General features: G+C 31.4%; 1 non-coding gene and 2 pseudogenes across 3 annotated transcripts; 2 read left to right on the top strand and 1 right to left on the bottom strand.

Moving 5' to 3' along the window:
* The first annotated feature begins 1,767 nt into the window (after positions 1-1,767).
* Positions 1,768-5,983, top strand: LOC146888770 (uncharacterized; annotated as a pseudogene). The gene is made up of 3 exons (XR_014996844.1): positions 1,768-1,903; positions 2,479-5,021; positions 5,107-5,983. The product of XR_014996844.1 is annotated as an uncharacterized LOC146888770 (transcript).
* Positions 5,984-6,522: 539 nt separating this feature from the next.
* LOC114172217 (uncharacterized) lies at positions 6,523-10,559 on the top strand (annotated as a pseudogene). The gene is made up of 8 exons (XR_014983880.1): positions 6,523-6,573; positions 6,682-7,843; positions 7,937-8,184; positions 8,271-8,474; positions 8,617-8,709; positions 9,720-9,836; positions 9,926-10,285; positions 10,411-10,559. The product of XR_014983880.1 is annotated as an uncharacterized LOC114172217 (transcript).
* A 9,961-nt stretch (positions 10,560-20,520) lies between these two features.
* TRNAH-GUG (transfer RNA histidin (anticodon GUG)) lies at positions 20,521-20,592 on the bottom strand. Its single transcript has one exon. It is a non-coding gene; the product is annotated as a tRNA-His (tRNA).
* Between the last annotated feature and the right edge of the window lie 1,045 nt (positions 20,593-21,637).

Raw genomic sequence — 21,637 nt, 5'->3', positions numbered from 1 at the left:
GTAAAAGAAATTTAAGGTATCAGCGAGATCTCCAATTATGTTTTGTCTTCACAAATATGTGACCAAATAGCCACTTGACTTGATGGTGAATAGACAAAATTATTGAATGTAGATAGTAAGTTGTTTGATAATGACATGGCTAAAATATTTATCACGAAACTGCACTCTAGCTGTTATCTTTTGCTCAAAGAAACAAACATTTTTTCAACTTTGGTCCTTCTTTTCATTGTTCTGCACCATCTTGTACTGGCTAACTTTTTCACAAGGATTTGACTTTAGGGTACATGATGACTCTCCTGAAACTTCATTTAAAACTCCTTTCTTTGAGCTACCGATTCACACAGATATAAAAAAGGAAGCCAAAATTTTCAACAAAGATGTTAATTTTATCAATAATATCTTTCGATGGGGAATAAGAAATCATCAGTTTGTCCTTTTTAAATGTGGAAGTTATCAGAAGTAATGTAAGATATCAAAACTGAAAAAATATTACAGCATCTTCTCCACTCAACCAAGTATAACTATAAAGAAAACAACTTAATCAATGATTTCATTAGAGCCATAGAAAACATGTCCATTAATGCGATGGATGTTTTGTCCTTTATTTTTGGTGGAAATGATGGTGATGGATCATTTAATTTGAATGTCAGTGTTTCTATCTTAACAGTGGAGAACTGTAGAAAATCTATCATATCTATATATATAAAAGATTATAGTAATATGTTTGTTTGGATGAAAACAGTGGGAACCCATTACAAATTCATGCTTATCTCTCTCTCACTCTTCCTATCTCTTTCTCTATATATATGTATACGTTTTGACAAACACTTTGTTTGAAAGACTCTATCTGCATGTATATATAACAGATAGTAACTTTCATAAATTAATATGGGTAACTTAATATAATGTAAGACTAACTTGATTATACCAAGGGAATCTTGTGTGAAGATTTTGGTGTATATTATAAATAAAATGTGTGTTAATATGTATGAATAATGTAACTAGTAACATATTATCTACTAATTTGGGTTGTTAGATTTTTCTGTTTCTATTATTGTTACTTAAATAAAAATGTATAACAAATGCGAGGTTTATTGAGATAAACTTTACTTAAAAGAGGTATGTTATTCAAAAGACTAAAAGTGCTCAAAATGAATAAAATAATGTATTCTTATTTTTGTATTAATTACTTTTTTTATTATATGTAGAAATGATATCTGTAAATTGTTTTTCTTTAATGATTTCTCTTTTTATTTTTTACACACATCACCATTTTCATCCCACCATCCTTCGTCCTATCCTATGTTAAGTTTTTTACTATATGTTTCTATTATTATTTTATTTAAATAAAAATGTGCAATAAATGATGAAATTTATGTCGATAAGAGACTTAAGAATTTGATGATGATAACAAGAATTCAATATAACTAAACAATTGATCCTTACATATGCAACATGAATTTAATCTACTCTAAATTGTACCTCTTACCTATAAAATGAACCTAAATTTTGACTATTACATGCAAAATGAATTACAGATTCAGTCTAATCTAACTAACTTAATATAAAAAATAAAGTAAAAATGCTAAGAACAACAAATCCTTATGAACATATATATATATATATATATATATATATATTATAAATATTTATTCTTGCTTTTCTTTCTCAATGTCTATTCCAATGAGATGTTAAGTTCCTCAACCATGGTAGGTTTTGATTGAACAACTTCAAGATTTGTCAAAGTGGTGACAGTTTCTTTTGGCAAAAAGCACTATGATTCTTTATGATTCTTTATCTCAATTGCTGCTTGTATCCAAGATGTTGCATTATGTTTGGCTTGTCTCCATTTCACAGTAAAGTTCCTTAAATTGTATCCAAGATAATTCTTCTTTAGCTACAGGTGATGTTCTCATTCCTCCAATATTTGAATGCATACATAACATAGCTTAACTTGTCTTTGTTGATTAAAGACTGTCAATTAAATTGTTCTTTTATATATATATATATATATATATATATATATATATATATATCTATATATATATATATATATATATATATATATATATATATATATATATATATATATATATATATATATAAATCAAGAAAACTCGCACCTTAGAAGTGATTAAATTGAATCTTACTAATAAAACTTTTTTTTAAAAAAAAAAAATTACGTGTATAAATATATTTCCTTGAGTCTTATTATCTCTTGGATAAGAAAAGGAACCAAAACTTTGTTTTAGTTTATGCTTTTCCAATTTAGTTTTTTTTTTTTTGTAGTTTTAGTGAATGTTTATGAGCTAGAAACGTTTTTGCTTAATTTTGTTTTAAGTCATAAGTGAACCATTGTTTAACTTTATTTTATAGATTATTTGCCACTTAATAAAACTATAATTTTAATTTGTGTAATACTATTTTCAATTATTAATTGCTTAATGAAACTATAATTTCTTATGTATTACATTAAAGGTGATGGATAAGGAGTGGACGAAATTTCCAAGGATTAATAATGAGTATATAAAGGGTGTTGAATCATTTCTTGATTTTGCTTACACAAGAGGAAGACCTCAAGGACGTGAGATTTTATGCCCATGTGCTAAATGTAAAAATTGTATTTGGGCTAGACGACATGTGATCTACGAACATCTAATTATCACAGGATTTCTTGAAGGGTATGATCTTTGGGTCCATCATGGAGAAGAAATACCTTCGCCCACTAGTAAAGATGAAGACATGATAGATAATGAAGATTCACACGATGATATTAATGCCTTATTGTATGATACATTTAGAAATGTGGTAGAAGAAAAAGAAGGCAAAGAGGGTCCTCACGATGAAGCTAAAAAGTTCTACCAATTGATTAATGATGCAAATCAAGAACTCAACCTTGGATGTGAAAGCTTCTCCACTTTATCTTTTATCATTCGGCTATATTTATTAAAGTGTCTTCATGGTTGGAGCAATTCTTCATTCACTGACCTCTTACAACTACTAAAAGAGGCCATGCCTAACTTGAATATTCCTGAATCTTTCAACAAAACGAAGAGCATGATTACTGATTTAGGTCTTGATTATAAAGAGATTCATGCATGTCCAAAAGATTGCATATTATTTTGGAAAGACAATGAGAATTTAGATGTTTGTAGTATCTATAAATCTTCACGATGGAAAGAATTTCCTGAAGCCAATTCTGAGGTTGAGGGCCCAAAATATCAGCATAAAGTTCGTGCCAAAGTATTGCGGCACTTTCCATTGATTCCTAGACTTCAAAGACTGTTTATGTGTTCGAAGACTGCTGAGTTAATGAGGTGGCATGAAGAAGAACGAGTAAAGGATGGAAAAATGAGACATCCTGCTGATGGTGAAGCTTGGAAGAGCTTTGATGGCCTTCATGAAAATTTTTTTGTTGACTCGCGTAATGTAAGACTTGGTCTGGCTAGTGATGGCTTTAATCCATTTAGAACCATGAGCATATCTCATAGCACATGGCCTGTCATGATGGTTGTGTACAACCTTCTGCCTTGGTTGTGCATGAAACCTGAATATACAATGTTATCGTTGTTGATTCCTGGACCACAATCAATAGGAAATGATATTGATGTGTACCTTCAACCTCTGATCCATGAGTTGAAAGAGTTATGGGAGTTGGGAGTACAAACCTATGATGCTTCAAAAAATGAGACATTTCAAATGCATGCAGCTCTTCTATGGACAATTAGTGACTACCCTGGGTATGCTATGTTGTCTGGTTGGAGCACAAAAGGAAGATTAGCTTGTGCATATTGCAATTACAACACTAATTCATCCTACCTAAAACACAGCCATAAGATGTGTTATATGGATCATCGTGTCTTTTTACCAGTAAACCATCGTTGGAGATTTAATAAGAAGTCTTTTAATGGAAAAAAATAGCTGAGGTCTACACCACACATGCTAGAAGGGACACAAATTTTAGAGATATTAAAAGATTTTGCCAATGAATTTGGAAAGAATGGAAAAAAGTTAAGTAATGGTCCATGGAAAAAGAGATCAATCTTTTTTGAGTTGCCTTACTGGACGACAAATAAATTACGTCATAATTTTGATGTGATGCACATTGAGAAAAACATATGTGATAGTATTCTAGGTACTCTTTTGGATATTCAAGGGAAGACAAAGGATCATGTTAATGCACATTATGATTTGCAAAACATGGGAATAAGAAATGATCTTCATCCAAGAGAGATTGGTAAAGGTCGGGTAGAGTACTCACCAGCTTGTTTTACAATGAATGCTCATGAGAAATCTAGCTTTTGTGGTGTTTTTAAGACTGCCAAATTACCAGATGGAAGTGCATCAAATATTTCAAAATGTGTGCATGTTAATAATAGGAAAATCTCTGGTTATAAGAGTCATGATGCACATTTCATGTTGCATTACTTATTGCCAGTGGCAATAAAAAGCATTATGCCTGATATAGTGGTTGAACCTCTAATTCGATTTAGGACATTCTTTCGCTCTATATGTCAAAAGGTTATACATTTGCAAGATATGGATTACTTGGAAGCAGAAGTAGTACAAATACTTTGTAAGTTGGAGATGATTTTTCCACCTAGTTTTTTTGATATAATGGTTCACTTACCTATCCATTTGCCAAATGAAATGAGATTAGGTGGACCCGTTCAGTTTCGCTGGATGTATCCCATTGAAAGATATTTATGTAGACTGAAAAGTTATGTTCGTAATAAAGCTTATCTGGAAGGTTCTATCGCTGAAGGGTATTTGGCAGAAGAAGCTTTAACTTTTTGCTCAAGATATTTGCATGGAGGTGTGCAAACAAGGATAAACAGAGAACGCCATAATTATGACCACAATGATTTATGTGAAGTAGATGAAATTGATTATTTCTCAAGTTTAGGTCACCCTATAGGGGGGAAAAGTAACGGTAAACCATTTTCTATAGATTTGACATCAAAAGCTCAAGCTCATCGATACCTCTTATTCAATTGTGATGAAATTGATATTTACATTAGGTATGATAAAAATTCATTGTATTTTTACACATCATGATATACACTTGTAGTTCTAACTAACAATATGTTATTGACGTTTTTGTAGAGAGTTTGATGAAAGTGTTAATATGTGAACAAAGAAAAAAAAGTGGGCGAAGGCCAAAACTCAAAGTCAAGAATTTAGTGAATGGTTTAAAACTCGAGCTTTGAAAGATGATGTATCATATCAAATAAGAGAGTTCTCGAGAGGACCAAATAATGTGGCAAAGAGGTTTTCGGGTTACCTCATTAATGGATATAGATTTCATACTATGAAGCGTGATGCCAAACACAAAACTCAAAATTCTGGTGTGACATTGGTTTCATTAACTTCGAGTTTTGCAAGTACAAAAGATGATAATCCAAAACTTGAATCCATAATGTATTATGGAGCAATCAAAGATATATTTGAGTTGGACTATTATAGTAATTTCAAGTTTGTGATGTTCAAATGTGATTGGTATGAAGCTGAGGAAGACAAATATGGATTTACTTGTGTATATTTCAACAAAAAAGTGTATGAAAGTGATCCTTTTGTGCTAGCTTCTCAAGTCCAACAATGCTTCTATATCCAAGACCCTTTAGACATAAACAAAAATTATGTTATGAAAAAGGTTCCAAGAGATTTATTTAACATGGGTGACCAATCTGAGCAATCAAATGGTGTTGAACTAAATGCTACAAGAAATGATGGTGAGCTTAATTGGGCTAGGAAAGACATGCCTGTGACAGTAGGTCAGAAGCCTTCCAGTGCAGGGGAGGAAATTACCTTTAATCAAGATGATTTTGATGAAACTTTATTTGACTTCATGGACTAAAAATGACTAAAATTGTGGTTCAGTGTTTCTACTAATATGTTTTGGGTCTGCTCTTAATATTCTTACAGAGCACTTGTTACTTGTCTGATCTAGATTTCCTAGTTACTAGCATTAAGATAATTTGTTGTTCAGGTGATTAGTCTGACTTGCCATGTTTGACAAACTAGTCAGACACTTATTATACATGAAAGAAATATAAGAAATATCATCTTATGCATATATTTTTAACACCAGAACATCATGAACATTGCACATATTATTTGTTTTGTAGTATAACATTTTATTGTGCTCTTTCTATTCATCATTATTAGGCTTCCATTCTAGTTATTCATTATATTAATTAAGGTCTCATTCCCAAAGATAATTTATTTTTCCTTACTGATTTTGATCTAGGCCTCAATTATTTAGATTGTGCCTTCATAAAAATAAGATTATATCACTGGTTATTTCATGTTCCTTGTATTTTTTTCAATTTCCCATTGCTTTCAGAAACTGGATATTGAATCATGGCTACTGTATCACTTATGAGTTGCAAGTGGTAGACTTATTTTTACCTATGATTTCACTCTAACTCTGTTGTTTTTATCACAGTCAATTAATATGCAAGTGGCTATTGTTTTTTCACTTATGTTTTTACCTATATACTCGATTAATTTCTTTATTATTAGACATGGATTATGATGCAGAAAATACATTTGAACAGATTCCTCAAGGAGGTAAGCAAGAGTTAGGAATTTCTTTATTGTTTTTTCTTTATTATTTTACATATATGACCATGTTTTATGGAATCAAAATTTAATCAAAGTTTTGGTTTGTTTGTTCAGATAATGGGAAAGGAAGTAACCTCCAAAAATAAAATGAAATTGGCTGCAAAGGATGAAGGGAATGATCATCATTTGGATATACCTAAAGTTAAATCAAGCAAAGAATTGCTTAGGAGGCTCCAAGTCAAACGTGAAAAAGGAAGCATTGTTGTGGCAACTAAGGCACCTTTGATTGTCCCTAATGGACAATTTAATTTGTCCAATTTTGAAGTTAGAAGCCAGAATAAGAACACTCTTAGTTCTAGTGTGGAACCACCTATAAAACCTAGTCAAAATATGGTGACAGTGGAAGTTATGAACGGTAAAAGGAAAGGACCATTTTTGAGCAATAAGGAAACAGTACAAACCATTAATGAGTCAAGAGCAAAGATAAGGGCCATTTCAAGATCTTTGATTGCAGTTCAAGCTAAGAAGAATGCAAAAAACAAGGTAAACACACTAGGTGAAAAAAGTAAGTCAAATCCTGAATTGATTAAAGCTAGCTTACAAGAAGTTGGGAATTCAAATGCTAAACAGCAGCCCCCTAAAAAGGAAAAATCAGGAGATGTGAGTTCTAAGAGGACTCAAAATTTCGTGGGGGAATGGATGAGTACAATTGACATGTTTCATCAGAAGAATGCAAAAAAGGTAATAACACAAGGAGAAAAAAGTAAATCAAGGCTACAATTACTTGAAGCTAGCTTACGTGAAGTTGGCAATTCAAATAAACAGCCACCTAACTTGGGAATATCAGGAGATGTGACTTCTAAGAGGATTCAAAATGTCGTTCACGAAGGGGTGAATATAGTTGACAAAACTAAAGAAAATCAAAAATCTGTTAAGAGGGTAGAAGTGGAACGTGATACATCAAAGGGAAATGAGAAAAAGAAAAGGCCATTAACAGAAGGTTATCAATCCATTGTTGGGAATGAATTTGATGTTAAGAAACAACCAACCAGATTATGTGGATCAATGATGATTGGTGAATTTCTTTATCAAAAAGGAGAAAAAGTTGAACAAGTGGTTGAAGAAGAAAATGACCACCAAGATGATGAATTTCAAAATGAAACAGAAGATGAAGGACATGAAGAAGAAAGTTTCAATGAAAGAGAAGAGAATGAGATAATTAATGAAGAAGAAAGTTTGAATGAAAGAGAAGACAATGAATTAACCACGGATGAAGGTAATATTGCATTCTTGCAAATTTTATTACTTATTATTTATTTATGTATTTAATCACTATACATATACTTAGAGAATTTTATTGTTAAAATAGCCACAAGCAAGAAAAGAACTCGGGGACCAACACAATGCTTAAAAATACATGCGAGAAGGATTGAAGACCGGCCTGAAGTTATCTTGGATGAAGATGGAGAGCCTATTGGTCCTAATGACAAAGTTGTGTCTAACTTGAGCTATTTTCTTGGGACCATAGCTAGGAATTCAAACTTTTGTCCATTGATTTATACAAACTTAAAAGCCTTGGTCAAAGATCACAAAGATCGCATTTGGAAATATGTCATGGTATTTAAATAAACTCTTGTCTAATGATTTAATACATATGACATACTAATCCCTTCATGTTTTTCTTTTGTCTAATAATGCCTCAGGAAAAATTCAATATTTCTCACTATGGAGAGAAAGCAATATTTGGTCGCATAAATGATGCTTGGAGGCGGTACAAATGTTATATCAAGAGACATCATTTTGTAAGATATTCCACTATGAAAGAGCGGCTAAAGAATCATCCAGTGCACATTCCTGAAGACCATTTTAAGCAATTGATTGTTTATTGGAAAAATACTACGATCTAGGTATAAAACTATTGACTGATTTGGTTGTAATGTGGAAGCCACTTTTGTAAGCATAGTATTAATGATTTTAGTATATTGTTGCCACTGATTTTAATATATTGATGTCACTATATCTACCACTGATTTTGATATCAAAATACAGAGCATTAGTGAAAAAAATACAATCAGTAGGAGAAAGCAAAAGTACATGCACCGAATGGGACCAATAAACTTTGCAAGAGTTCGAGCTGAATTGGTATAATATTTCTTATTTCTTATAAGCATCACATTATACATATGATCCATCATGAAATATTACTGATCACCATCCTTTCTTGACCAAAATTAGTCATTGATCATTTCTCTATGCAACTGATAGCACTATACACAAGATTATGGCTCACTTACATTACATGTCAATATAGGATGATAGGATTGTAAGGTGATAAGAGGTCATATATACTAGTTCACTATTTCTTCAATCAATACTTCGCTGCCTCATAGCTTGATTTTCTCAATTCATGGACCAATCACTAGATATTAGTTTCCAATTGAGTATCACTGGTTTCATCATTGTTGCTTTGCAAATCCAATCCATGATCCAATTTAACAATGTTTGAATCCTACAATACATTCATGTACAGACCAATGTTAATATTCTTGATCATAAATATCTAAAGTTTTATTCTATTAAGGGCTTCAACAATTGGCGAGAGATACTCCAATGCACAGTGCATTTTATGAATCACACCATGTCATTCAACTTTGGCAAATTCCAAATCTTCAAAAATAAGGTCATCAATTGTCATCATCTCAATTGACTAACACAGTCCTCCTCTTCTATTTGATCTTAGGATGATTTATTAATTACAACACAACAACACAAACCATGATTATAGTTTTATACTTGAATAGGAAAAATGGTTTTGGAATCCCCAATGGGAAAAATGATAGAAGTCTTTACGTGAAATTTAGTTTGTTGCAAGCACACGTGATTGTTCTTAAATGTTAACAGAAATTATGTGTTAGGTAACTGGGTCGGTAAAGGATAATCCAAGAGAAGTATTATAAAAGTGAGGTAAAGCACATAAAATCCTATGTCAACTCCAATGATTGAAACCAAAAAACTCTGTTACCACTTAATTTGTTATATTAAGTATGAGAAAGCATGCATTGTCATTTATAATGAGACTTTGAGAATTTTGTTATATTACTTGTTACAATGAGATTCTCATTAGTTGAAGGCTTAATTTTTAATTCATATAGAGTGCTGGGAAAAAGGATGGAGAAAAAGTCAGTAGAGTTGAAATGTTTATAAAAACTCGCCAAGGTCGTTCTTGTAGGAAAGGAAAAGCAGTGGACAAAGAAACATTGGATACTATTGTAAGTTTATTTTAATTTATGATATATGTTTGAGTAGTTCATTTTTTTAATCATGAACTTTGATGTATATACATATACATATGTTTCAGTCTAAGCTTGAAGGATCTATGCAAAACTCATCAACTGAAAATGTGGAAAAAACTTTTGAATCAATGTTTGGAAAAGAAAAGCCTGGTCGGGTTCGTTGTTATGGAAGGACTGTGACCCCATCATTATTTAAAAGAAATCAAGAAATTGCTGCAATTAAAAAAGGATATGATATGAAAATAGATGGGATGGCAAAAAGGATTGAAGGTTTGGAAACAATGATGACACTCATACTTAAGCAACAAAACCCTGATTTGAATGAGGATGATATAGAACATATGATGTCATTAGCTTTTGGGAAAGAAAATAGTGCCATTGCTCCACGTTCATCTGCTTCCACTCATGTTCCTTGTTTTGACCAGGTATAACAGTATGCTAACAATTTGCATTCAATGTTATAATTTGAGTACTTTGTGTTTATCTTATTTCATTTACATATTAGATCATATTTTAAAAAGCTTGATCAACTTTTGTTTATTTGTTTTAGGTTGATCAAGAACCTCAAGAAAATACCGTAGAGCAAATGGAAGAATGATTGATTGAAGAACCTCTAGATTTTGCATAGCAAATGTTATAATTCTTTTGTTGTCTTTTAACTCTTTTAGTTTTAATACTTACAACACTTTTAGTTTTAGCATACATTGGACTACACATATGTTACTTTTAACTCTTAGTTTTAATGCTTATGAACTCTTATCCGTTATTACGTATATTACATGTTTTGTAAAATTATTATTATGTTACATAAATCATTAACACAAAATAATATAAGAATTGATGAATAATTATAACTTCAGTTTGTTGTCTAAAAATAATAAGCAACATTTAAAATGTATTGTCTATACACAACAAGCCACATTAGAAAAGTGTTCTCTAAAGGATAGATAAGAGGTATGACATTTACATATGACAACATTTAAAAACATGTTGTCTAAACATGAAGCAACATTTTAAATGTGTTGTCTAAAAACAATAAGCAACATTTAAAATGTGTTGCCTATAAACAACAAACAACATTCAAAATGTGTTGTCTAAAAAGAATAGGCAACATTTAAAATGTGTGGCCTATTCTAACACTATAAGGCAACAATTTTGTAAATTGTGTGGCCTTTAGTACAAAAATTGTTGCCTATAACCTAAGCCCACAGCCATATCCTCCACACCTACAAAGTTGTTGCCTAAGTGTTGCCTAAAGTTTAGGCCACACTTTTTTAACTTTAGCCAACACTTTTTACCAATTGCTTAAAGTGAAAAATGGTGTAGTGTTTGCTGGCCAACTGTTCTCCGCCAACTCCTCTAACGGATCCTCCCTAGTTTCAACAGTTACCTCCTTCAGAATTCTCCCCTCGCCGCCTAGCTGGCCACTACCCTCTCCCCTTGACTGTCCACTCCCACTACCCGTACTAGATGTTGACACACTATCATTATCACTTGACATACTGATGAGTGCATATTTTTGCCCTCATTTAATGTTTAATTATGGGTATTTAATTGAATTTGTGTGCTTAAAGATTGATTTAATTGGAATTTCCTATAAATGGGTTTGTTGAGCATGAGATACAAAAACATGTTAAAAATAACTTTAGTTGCATAAATGTTCTTTGGATATTTTGAGGTGTGTTAGTGTAGTTGCAGCTAAGTTGAGCTCATAGAGGTGTGGAAATAAATTGCTTAAAGCTTCATGACACCTTAAAGATAAATCCAAGAATAAGAAATTATCAAAATCAAAAAAATCCAAGCCAAGCATTGCATGAAGATGGCAAGAAAAGGTTGAAAAAGTGAAGAAGTTTGGCTAAACTAAGAAGAGAGCAACAAAAAAATTGGACCTTGCGGTTTTCTTTATCTTTATGATAGAAGATAATTTGGGAAAATATATCTTTGGATATTTTATTTGATATTTTTAAATAATTATATTATTTAATTATATCATAAAATATTAAAAGATAATAACTACCAAATCTTTTTAAATATGGCAAGATCTTCTTGAATCTTTTTAGATCCACAACGAACAAATATATCTTGAAGATATTGGATTATTTAGAATATAATTTGAGGAGATTGCTAAGGGTTGATTTGGAAAATTAATACTAATTGGTGATAATTTATCATATATCTTTCATTAATTAATTAATTTAATTATATTAGATATTGATATTATCAACCAACTATATTTGTCAAATAGTCTATATCGCTCCAAATATTTTTAAATATTTATCTTTATCTTTATTTTAAAAGATATTTGAGAGATTTTAACAATAGAAAAGCCCAGTCCAAGTCCTATACAAAGAGACCAAGGGGGAAGCAGAAAAGACAAGCTCGACACTTCGGAGTTTTGGAACCCTTAGAGGGGCCTAATTTCTTTCTCTCTCCTTTCTGCTTCTATCTTTATTTTATTTTGTGTTTCATGGAGTGCTAAACTTATTGGGTTGATTCCATTGTAATTTCATAATGAATTCTGAGGTTAGAATGAAATAATTTCTTTGTTTTTTTTATTATTGTTGAGGTTTTAATTCATCTATGTCTTTTATCTTTGAATCACGTAAAAAGTAATGATTTTAAATTTATATGCATGTTGATCATATGAGTCCAAGGGTTTTTAAATCTAATTGAGACTTTACTTTGATTTTATTTAGAAACTTTCATGTGATTAACTGAGTTTTTACCAATAATTGAGACTTTACTTTGATTAAAGGTATTTACTCTAACGAAAATTAATTGAGACTTTACTTTGATTAATTAAGCTTTTTATTTGGTGAGAAGATAAAAGAATAAACATGATTAGGCATAGTAAAATTTGATTAAGATTGTACTTTGGTTGAATTTACTGTGGATAATCTAAAAGTTCTCACTTTTAATTGAGACTGTACTTTGGTTAAAAGTGAGAACGCCAACAAATTAATTGAGACTTTACATTGATTAATTTGTAAATCTACAACAATGATTAATTGAGAAATAATCTTTAGATAATCGATGATGAATCTATTTTGAAAAAGCAATGGAATCAATCTATTTTCTTTACTATTGTTTTTATCTCTTTTTATCTTTTCTATTTCTTTCTTGTTTATCTTAATCCTCCTATATTTATATTATCTTTTATATAGATTTTATAAGAACTAATTTGTTAAAAATCAATTCCGTGTTCATTGGGAGACGACTTAGGGTTAACTTTACCCATACTAATTTTTTGGCTACTTTCTTAACAATACTGAAGTTGTTATAGATAAGTAGTACATACCTTTTTTAATTTAAGATGACGGCATAAACAATGGATGTATCAGATAGTTTAACAGGCACACAGATCACTCTTCTCAAACTCTAGCAAATGAAACAAGATGACCAAATGCTTCCACCCACCTCTATTTATAAGCAACTTTTGAACAACCAAAAAGTTTTCTTGCCTAAAACACTTGGAAGATGAAACATCATGACGAATTCGAAGCGTCTCAAGTTAAAAATGGTTGCGCAAATCCTCCTGATAGGACCCCTGACACCTGACACCCATTCACCTACCTCCATCACATCTAACATAGTCTTATCCATGTTCTTCACATCTCAAGACTGGGGGACTGGTATATCATGGCATACCAAGATATAAGTTTTTCTTGCCGAAAATCGGAAACTTTAAAACAAACACGCATATTGCTATATAACTCACCACCAAAAATCGAAAGATAGGTATAGTAAACACATATCGCTAGCACTGATGCAACCCACTCCCTACTTCAATCACATGAAATCAAAACCTTCAACACGATACATATTTAACCAAAGGCTGGAGGACTGGTGTACTATATCTAGGCAAACCTCAATAACTATTCAGCTTATACCGCCTACATATAGTCCTATGATAAGAAACAAGTAGACGGATAAATAAGATTACATACATAGCGGCCCCAACCGACTACTATGAACCATGCAGTGAAATAAAGAACTGTTAATTCCAAACTTAGGCCCCTCATAGATGCTCAGAACTTGGGCTCAGCCCAAGCCCATAAAGGATCTAAGTATTGGCCCAAAAGTGGCTAAAAGGAGGGCCCAACCCACGAAAAGGGGCAGACACCATTAATGACTCTATAAATACATGTGGACCCCAACAATTAAAGGTACGCTTTCATTAATTCCCTAATATGAGATTTAACTTTTGAGAGCCTTTTGCTGACTTGATCGTCGGAGCCTTTTCTGCAGGTAACCCCTCAAGGGTCCAAACTGCCTACATTAAGAGACGACACGTACATGACGAGAAGGAGCCAGTTCGAGAGGCCTAGGATTGAGGTAAGGCATTGTAACACCCTAGATGGATATTACTAGATAAAGCATATATCATAAAATTTCTTTTGGAATTAAAACATTATATAAAGTTCCCCAAGCGCGGGAAAATTTAAAACTTATCTCGCGATAGTTCAATCACACCACTTCACCTTTATTACATGTTCATAATAGAGAAAAAGCATCATAAAATTTATTACAAAATGCATGAAAATAAAACATAGAGAAAAATCCCCCATCGTCTGCCCCACTCTGTCACTATGCATCAGCGTTCTCACCTGGATTCACATCTGGTCCCACGTGACAAGTCACGCGATCATCGCCAAACATAAATAGAAAGGGTGAGCTGAGAAAGAAAAATAATACAATCAATAAAATAATAAGAATTGACCCTCACCCAATCTATCTTGGCCAATTTTAGTTTATTGACTTCGTTATAACATTACACCCCAATCTCATAACCTATATGAGAAAGATCCATTCACAACCTTGATCCTTTGGGATTATCATGCTTCCACAAACCTACCCGCTCGTGGTCCAGCTCTGCGGACCTCCCCGCCCGTAGTCCAACTCTACGAACCTGCCCGCTCATAGTCCAACATGCGTGAACACCTACTATGAACTTCCCCGCTCATAGCAGCCTCAAGTGTGAGCATGGAACATACGAACCACCCCGCTCGTATCCCCACACAAGAGTACAACAAATACGGACCTCCCCGCCCGCATCAATCACGCATCTCAAATCTCCGTTACGAACCTCCCCGCTCGTAACTAATTCAGCATATCCCTGACCAAGCCATTAAGCCCATCCATGCAAATACGGACCCCCGCCCTGACATTATCGTCTAGCATTGCCTAAGCGTCACCAGGTAAAATTGGGCTACAGACCGCCTAGCCCACAATACCTAAATCACCTTCGTCGCACTCCAATAATGCCTACGTGATTAATCAATAATAATTTTAATAGTAACAACTTATAGCATAAAAAAAAATGAAGTTCCATAATAAACACCTCTTCCAATGTGTACACAATACCACCACAAATTTAATTTATATATGCATATGAATATTCTCACTAATGAGTTCTAAATAGGCTCCGTAATTCAATTTCATACAAAGGATTTTTATAAGAAGCCGCGGGTCCATGCATACACCTTTCAACCATATTTCCAAAACCAATATGATTTTATAACCCTTTTAGTAGTTTAAACAAAAGAAGAAAAAAAAGAATCTTATAAGAATGTGGTCTCACGTATTCAATCTAATAAAATAATAAAATAAAGAAACCCAACAAATAAAGGGGAAGAAAATAAAGTGATATGTGACCAATGAAATAAAATCACCTGCTGCACCAAAATCATGAACAAAAGAATACAACCTATGCATGCACCAAAAACATGAATAAAAGAATACACCTATGCATGCACCACGAACTTGAATCTGCACCAAACGTTTTAAAGAATGGAAGCAAAATACATGTGATAGTAATTTATATGAATGCGGTCCCCACCTATTCAAAATAGAAAAGCATTAAGTCATGTAGCCATGCATAGTCATGTCCCATCAAAACCACCTATTTGTGATACATATTAGATGTCTAACCATAAACTTTTTACATGTACTATATTTGATTGGGGAATACCGTGAACCTCCACTACACCACCAACGAACTAAAAGAAGCCAAGCATATGAACTTTTCGTAAATGCCATGTTAAAAACTGCAGGAATGAGTACATGCGTGGTTGTCCCAACAAGAGACAAATGTTGTTTTAAATACAATAAAAGAAACCACTAAAGAGTACCCTAGATTTGCACCTTAACAAGGTATAAAATTTCCAATGGAAGAAAAAAACAACACACCGATCGACCGTGGGTTCCTTGCCCAAACATCATCACAGATATATAAAATAATATACTAATAAAACAGGCACTACACCACACAAAATTCAAAATAAATGGTATAGCATAATGAAAACCAAAACTACAGTATAAGATTTTGAACACGAATAACAGTGATGGTAATCAACGTCCATCGATTGGTTCACAAATTACAGAATGACACTCAACATAACCACACGCGAAAGTGTATCATGAACCGATGCCCAACCTCAAAATTTCATACATAATTCAACATAAAAAAAAAAAAACAATCAAGATTCAGCTTCATTCCTCAAGAAACAATAAAACAAGAAAAAGCTTCCCCTACATAAATAATTTAATCCAAAAGTAAATTTCACAATTTCACCATCCCATAAATCACTTTGAAATCTTGATTTGAACATAATCAAGCAATAACAAGAAGAATGTTTAGCCTCCCTTACCTGGTTTCCTAACTTCAACCAATTTCCAATGGATTCTTCCTTGCCTCTACTCCAATTCCCTCTCTGGATATCAATTCTCAGCACTCAACTACCACACTCTATGACTCTTTGTTTCCTCACCCCTCTTCTCTCTCCCACAAATTCAGCCGAAAATAAATAATACAAATAATAAAAATGAAATTAACTTAAATTTAGAGTTTAATGGTCATTACTTTTGATTACTGCACCAAAACTGACACCTCTGGTTTCTTAGGGGATTTCTACAGTTTTTAGATTTTTCCATCACTTAACAAAAATATAAAAATATAAAGGGTCTACATTCTTTAGCCAAGATTCAAACCCATATCCTTCCAACCTATTAAACACATGCAGACCAACAAACCATCACATTATTCATGTCAATTCACTCATTCATACGAGCTTAAATCATGCTTCTGCATTCACAATATATTTGCAAAATTGTATAAAGTTTCATGTTGTCCAATTTTAATTTAGAAGAACCTTAAAACATAAGAAGTTCAGTAAAAATTTCTAACAATCACTTAATTAAAATATCTAAGTAAAAGTGTTAATTTCATTACCTTCCATGTTGGTCCATAACCAGTCTTAGAGACACATCAATACCTCCACAGTATATGGAAGTAATTTACTCATTTGTGGGGTAAGAATCTGACCACCATTATTGGATGAAGACTCATAATGTTGTTTACTAATATATATATATATATATATATATATATATATATATATATATATATATATATATATATATATATATATATATATAAGGTAAAGTTTAGCGGGTACGGGTATCCACGGGTACAGATACTATGATACCCGTACCCGCCCCGTTAACATGCGGGTATCAAAAATATCCATACCCGCGGGTAGTGGGTATCTATTTTTAATATCCATTTCCTACCCGTTGCGGGTTTTATCTGCGGATACCCGCGGGTACGAATTTTTTTGACATCCCTAATTATCTTGTTCATTCAAAGAGCACCAACTTGTATTTTCTCATTTATTTTTCTTATCTACTTTTATAAATTTATTCTTTGCACCTCTCTGTGATGCAATTAAAGCCTCAATTTTTCTCTTCATGTGGACTTTTTAATAGTCTGATTCAAATTTTCTAGTTGACATATGTATATATTTATATATTAAATAAAAAATTATAATATATAAAACTCTACTAAAAATAAGTATATAAAAGGAATGAGTTAAAACAATAAAATCTGGTGCTAGTTGTTAAGAAAGTAAATTTCATCGTAGGCTTGTGGTATCTTGAAGTCTCAAGTATCTTTCTCAAGTCTGAACTTTTTCATAGACTTGTAAAGTTTATTTTGAGATTAATCATTAATGAAAACAATTAAAATAATTATTGTTCTTCTTAGTTAGAACCCTAAACCCTAAACAAAACTATGCAAAAGAAACACATTTCTAATCGTAATAGAAATTCAATAAATAAAATAAAAATAACATCAACACAAATAGAAAGAAAAACTATACTCATGAGAAATGAGAATAAAAAGATTGGTATACACAGACAGTATGAGATTTAGGGAATCTGCCAAAACCCTCAAAAGAAAAACTATAGAATAAAAGAAATAAAGGAGAGACAATGATAATCAATAGATGAGAAGTCACATAAACATAAAAGAATAAAATAAAATCATAATTGAAGTCACAAAGAGATAAAAAAACAGAAAATAAAATAAAAAAATGAAATCACATAGAGATAAAAAAAATGATGGTTTAATTAGTCATATAGTTCCCAATTTTGTTCGGATATGTTATTTTGGTACTCGCTTTTAAGAAGGTATCAATTAAGTCCCAATTTTTGAAAAGATGCCTCAATTAAGTCCCTCTCGAACAAAAATTATTAACGTCGTTAATGATATTGATATTTAAAATGACTTATAAAATTAAGTATTAATCTTTATATTAAAATTTAGTGGTAAAAGTCATGAATAAAGTTAACCGCATTAATAATTTTTTTCTGAAGGAAACCTACTTTAGACACTTTTTTATAAGTTGGGATTCACACTTTTTAAAAGTCGGTACCAAACTGACCCATGAACGAAAGTAGATATCATCAAACTAATTAAACCAAAAATGAAAAATAGTAACAAAACTGAAGTCACTTAGATATAAAAAAAGAAAATTAAATTAAAATTAAAGTCACCGAGACAAAAGAATAAAATAGATCAAAATTGAAATAACGAAAAGAAATAAGAAAAAAATAAAAATAAAATTGATTATAAGTAGATAAAAATAACTAATCATTTTTTTTAAAATAGAATTATAATTTATAAATTTTAACTCATTAAATATAAATTTTAATACCAATAAAAATTAATAGTAATAATAATAAAAATTAACCTACTAATAATAATTTAATTAAATTTTTACTGATATATGAAATATTTAATTACAATAGGACTAGGGATGACAACGGGGCAGGGCGGGGACGAGGTTCACTATCCCATACCCATCCCCCTAGAAAAAATTCATCCCCATCCCCATACCCAAATCCAACAGGTATCAAACTTTTATCCCATCCTCATCCCACCGGGTAACGGGTATAATCTCGTACCCATACCCGTACCCGTTTTCTTACTACTTCAATATTAATTTTAATTAATTTTTATAAAATAATAAAAAATTACAGTAAAGGAAACATAATATTATCAAATATTCAATTTCGATATCAAATACTTTGAAATAAATTATAATTATTTACATTTTAGATTAGAATACCAATTTGCAAACATTAATGAAACCTAGTTGATAAAATTTAAAAATATTTTAAAAATATATAAAAGTAAAATAAATATTCAAATTAAAATATATTTTAAATGTTTGTTTACTTCAATTTTTTAAATTCTAATGAATATCTTTTTTATACACTAATTAAAGTGTTAATACATCGCTTGATCAAAATGACGCAAAGAACAAATAATAAACATAATAATAAAATTAAAATATATCGAAATAGTATTTTATAGGATGAAAATAAACAACAAATAAAAATATTAAAAAATTAACAAATGTGTGTCTTTGAAACAATTTGAGAAATTATTGAAAGAAATCGCACAAAGAAAAACAAATGTATAATTAAGGATATGATAAGATAAAAAATACCTTAGAGATCTAATAAAACTTTTCGAATATCAACTGTATTGGTATAAGTCCAAGCTCGGAATGCAACCTGATAAGGAGGAGGTTAAGGGACCGAGCTCGGGATCTGACTTGTGCATTTTAAGGCCCAAACGGTTCTATATGGACACTCTCAGTTTGGCCCAGTTTAGCCCATTAGGCCCATTGTTTAAATGTCTGGATATTAGGTTCTTTCACGAAAGAGGGCACACATAAATAGGAGGGAAACATGCCTAGATATCAAGAACTGGTCCACGAATCTAGGCATGGACCTAGGCATGAATCTAGAAACTTGGCGAGATATGCGGGATGATTATGCAACTCAGCACAGAAAGATAGGCTACACTGACTTATTAATCGGACTTGCAGTTATCAGAGGGATGAACTATAAAAACAAACCAAGGGTGAATGATAAAGGGATCGAAAGACACGAAGAGGAAAAAAAAAGAGTGTTTCCGGTGGACTACAATTTTTAGAATTCAAAACCGAAACATCAACATATATACTCAATAGTTGAGAAATAAAAAATTGTTTTAACGAAACAAAAAAGTTCTTGAAATGAAACAAAAATTAATAATAATAATAAGTAAATTTTTTTTATATTACCTAGTAAGTGAAAGGTTTATGCTATTAAACATTTAAATTGAGAGTATTAAACATTCTCATGTGAAAGAAAAATATACAATAAATAAAAATATTAAAAAATAATAGAAATATTTAAATGTGAGACATAAATTTTTTTTAATTGAGTGGTTACTTAATTAATTATAATAATTTAAACTGGAATGAAGATATCGCGGGGATATGTGTGTGTGATTACTTAATTAATATAACAGATTATAAAACAAAATTGTGGTTGCTGGGATTCGAGCCCAGGTCTCCACGGCCACAACGTAGAATTCTCACCACTAAACTACAACCACAACATGCATACCTTCTAATTACAAAGTTTGGATCCCAAATTCACCCTTTATTAACCATAAAGAGAAATATGTAAAAAACAAAGAAATTGAAGTTACAAGGATCCAAGTCTAGGATTCCACGGCCACAACGTGCAATTCTCATCACTAACCTTCGGAAATATATAGTGACGACTGTATATTTGTTATATTTCAAAAGATTAAATTCTTTATTTTATTAATTCAATTATTTTTAATGGTTATTAAAACAAATATCTTTAAGTGGTTATCAAAATAAACATTTGGTTTAATTTGGTCACCTCACCTAGTACTATGGATGCCATTTCAAGGAGAGTTACAAGAAGTATGACAAAATATTTATTTAGTATTGCTTTATTTTATTTTCCATCAAGTTGCCTTGGTTTACTATTCTTAGTTGAGTTGTTGACTTTAACCTTAGGTTAACTTGTTGTAAGGACAAACTGAAAACACTTCAACGGGTACCAGTCACGTGCATCCACATTATGAACATGAACTTGAACATGAGGTAAAATGATCAACCCATCCCTTGAACATGAACTTTATGAGGTAAATCATATTATAACTTTGTCCTAGTTAAATTTCAATATTTGATGTATATTACAACTTTGTTAAAGCTAAATTTTGTTATAGCCTTTTCTACAACTTGTGTTGCTTAACTATAGGGTGTACATTGTTTGTATGTTTTATATATTTATGTCTTAGATATATGCTTTTCATTTCACATGTACTATTTCAACGAACTTTTTTGTAGTGTTGAGTGACCATGACTTCAACTTCCTCAACTTCATTTTCTAGTTTTAGTTAGTAGGCTTATTTTTATGGTGAACATTGTAAAAAAATTATGACTTGAACTCTGTACACTTTGGTGCATTATCGACTTACTTAGGTTTTATAAACTTATGTGTATTGTAATATGATATCTATGACTCAATGAATGATGAATGTAGTTTAATTAACTATTGATTCTAATTGGAATGACTTCTGGATGGATATTATATTGATTATGCAATTGTGATCATACTTGTAG

Source organism: Vigna unguiculata, chromosome 1 (assembly GCF_037176805.1).
Source record: "Vigna unguiculata cultivar grain cowpea cultivar isolate G323 ecotype 2 chromosome 1, ASM3717680v1, whole genome shotgun sequence".
Lineage (NCBI taxonomy): Eukaryota > Viridiplantae > Streptophyta > Magnoliopsida > Fabales > Fabaceae > Vigna > Vigna unguiculata.
Note: the sequence above shows the minus strand (reverse complement) of the source record. Positions and strands in the feature narration are given on the sequence as shown.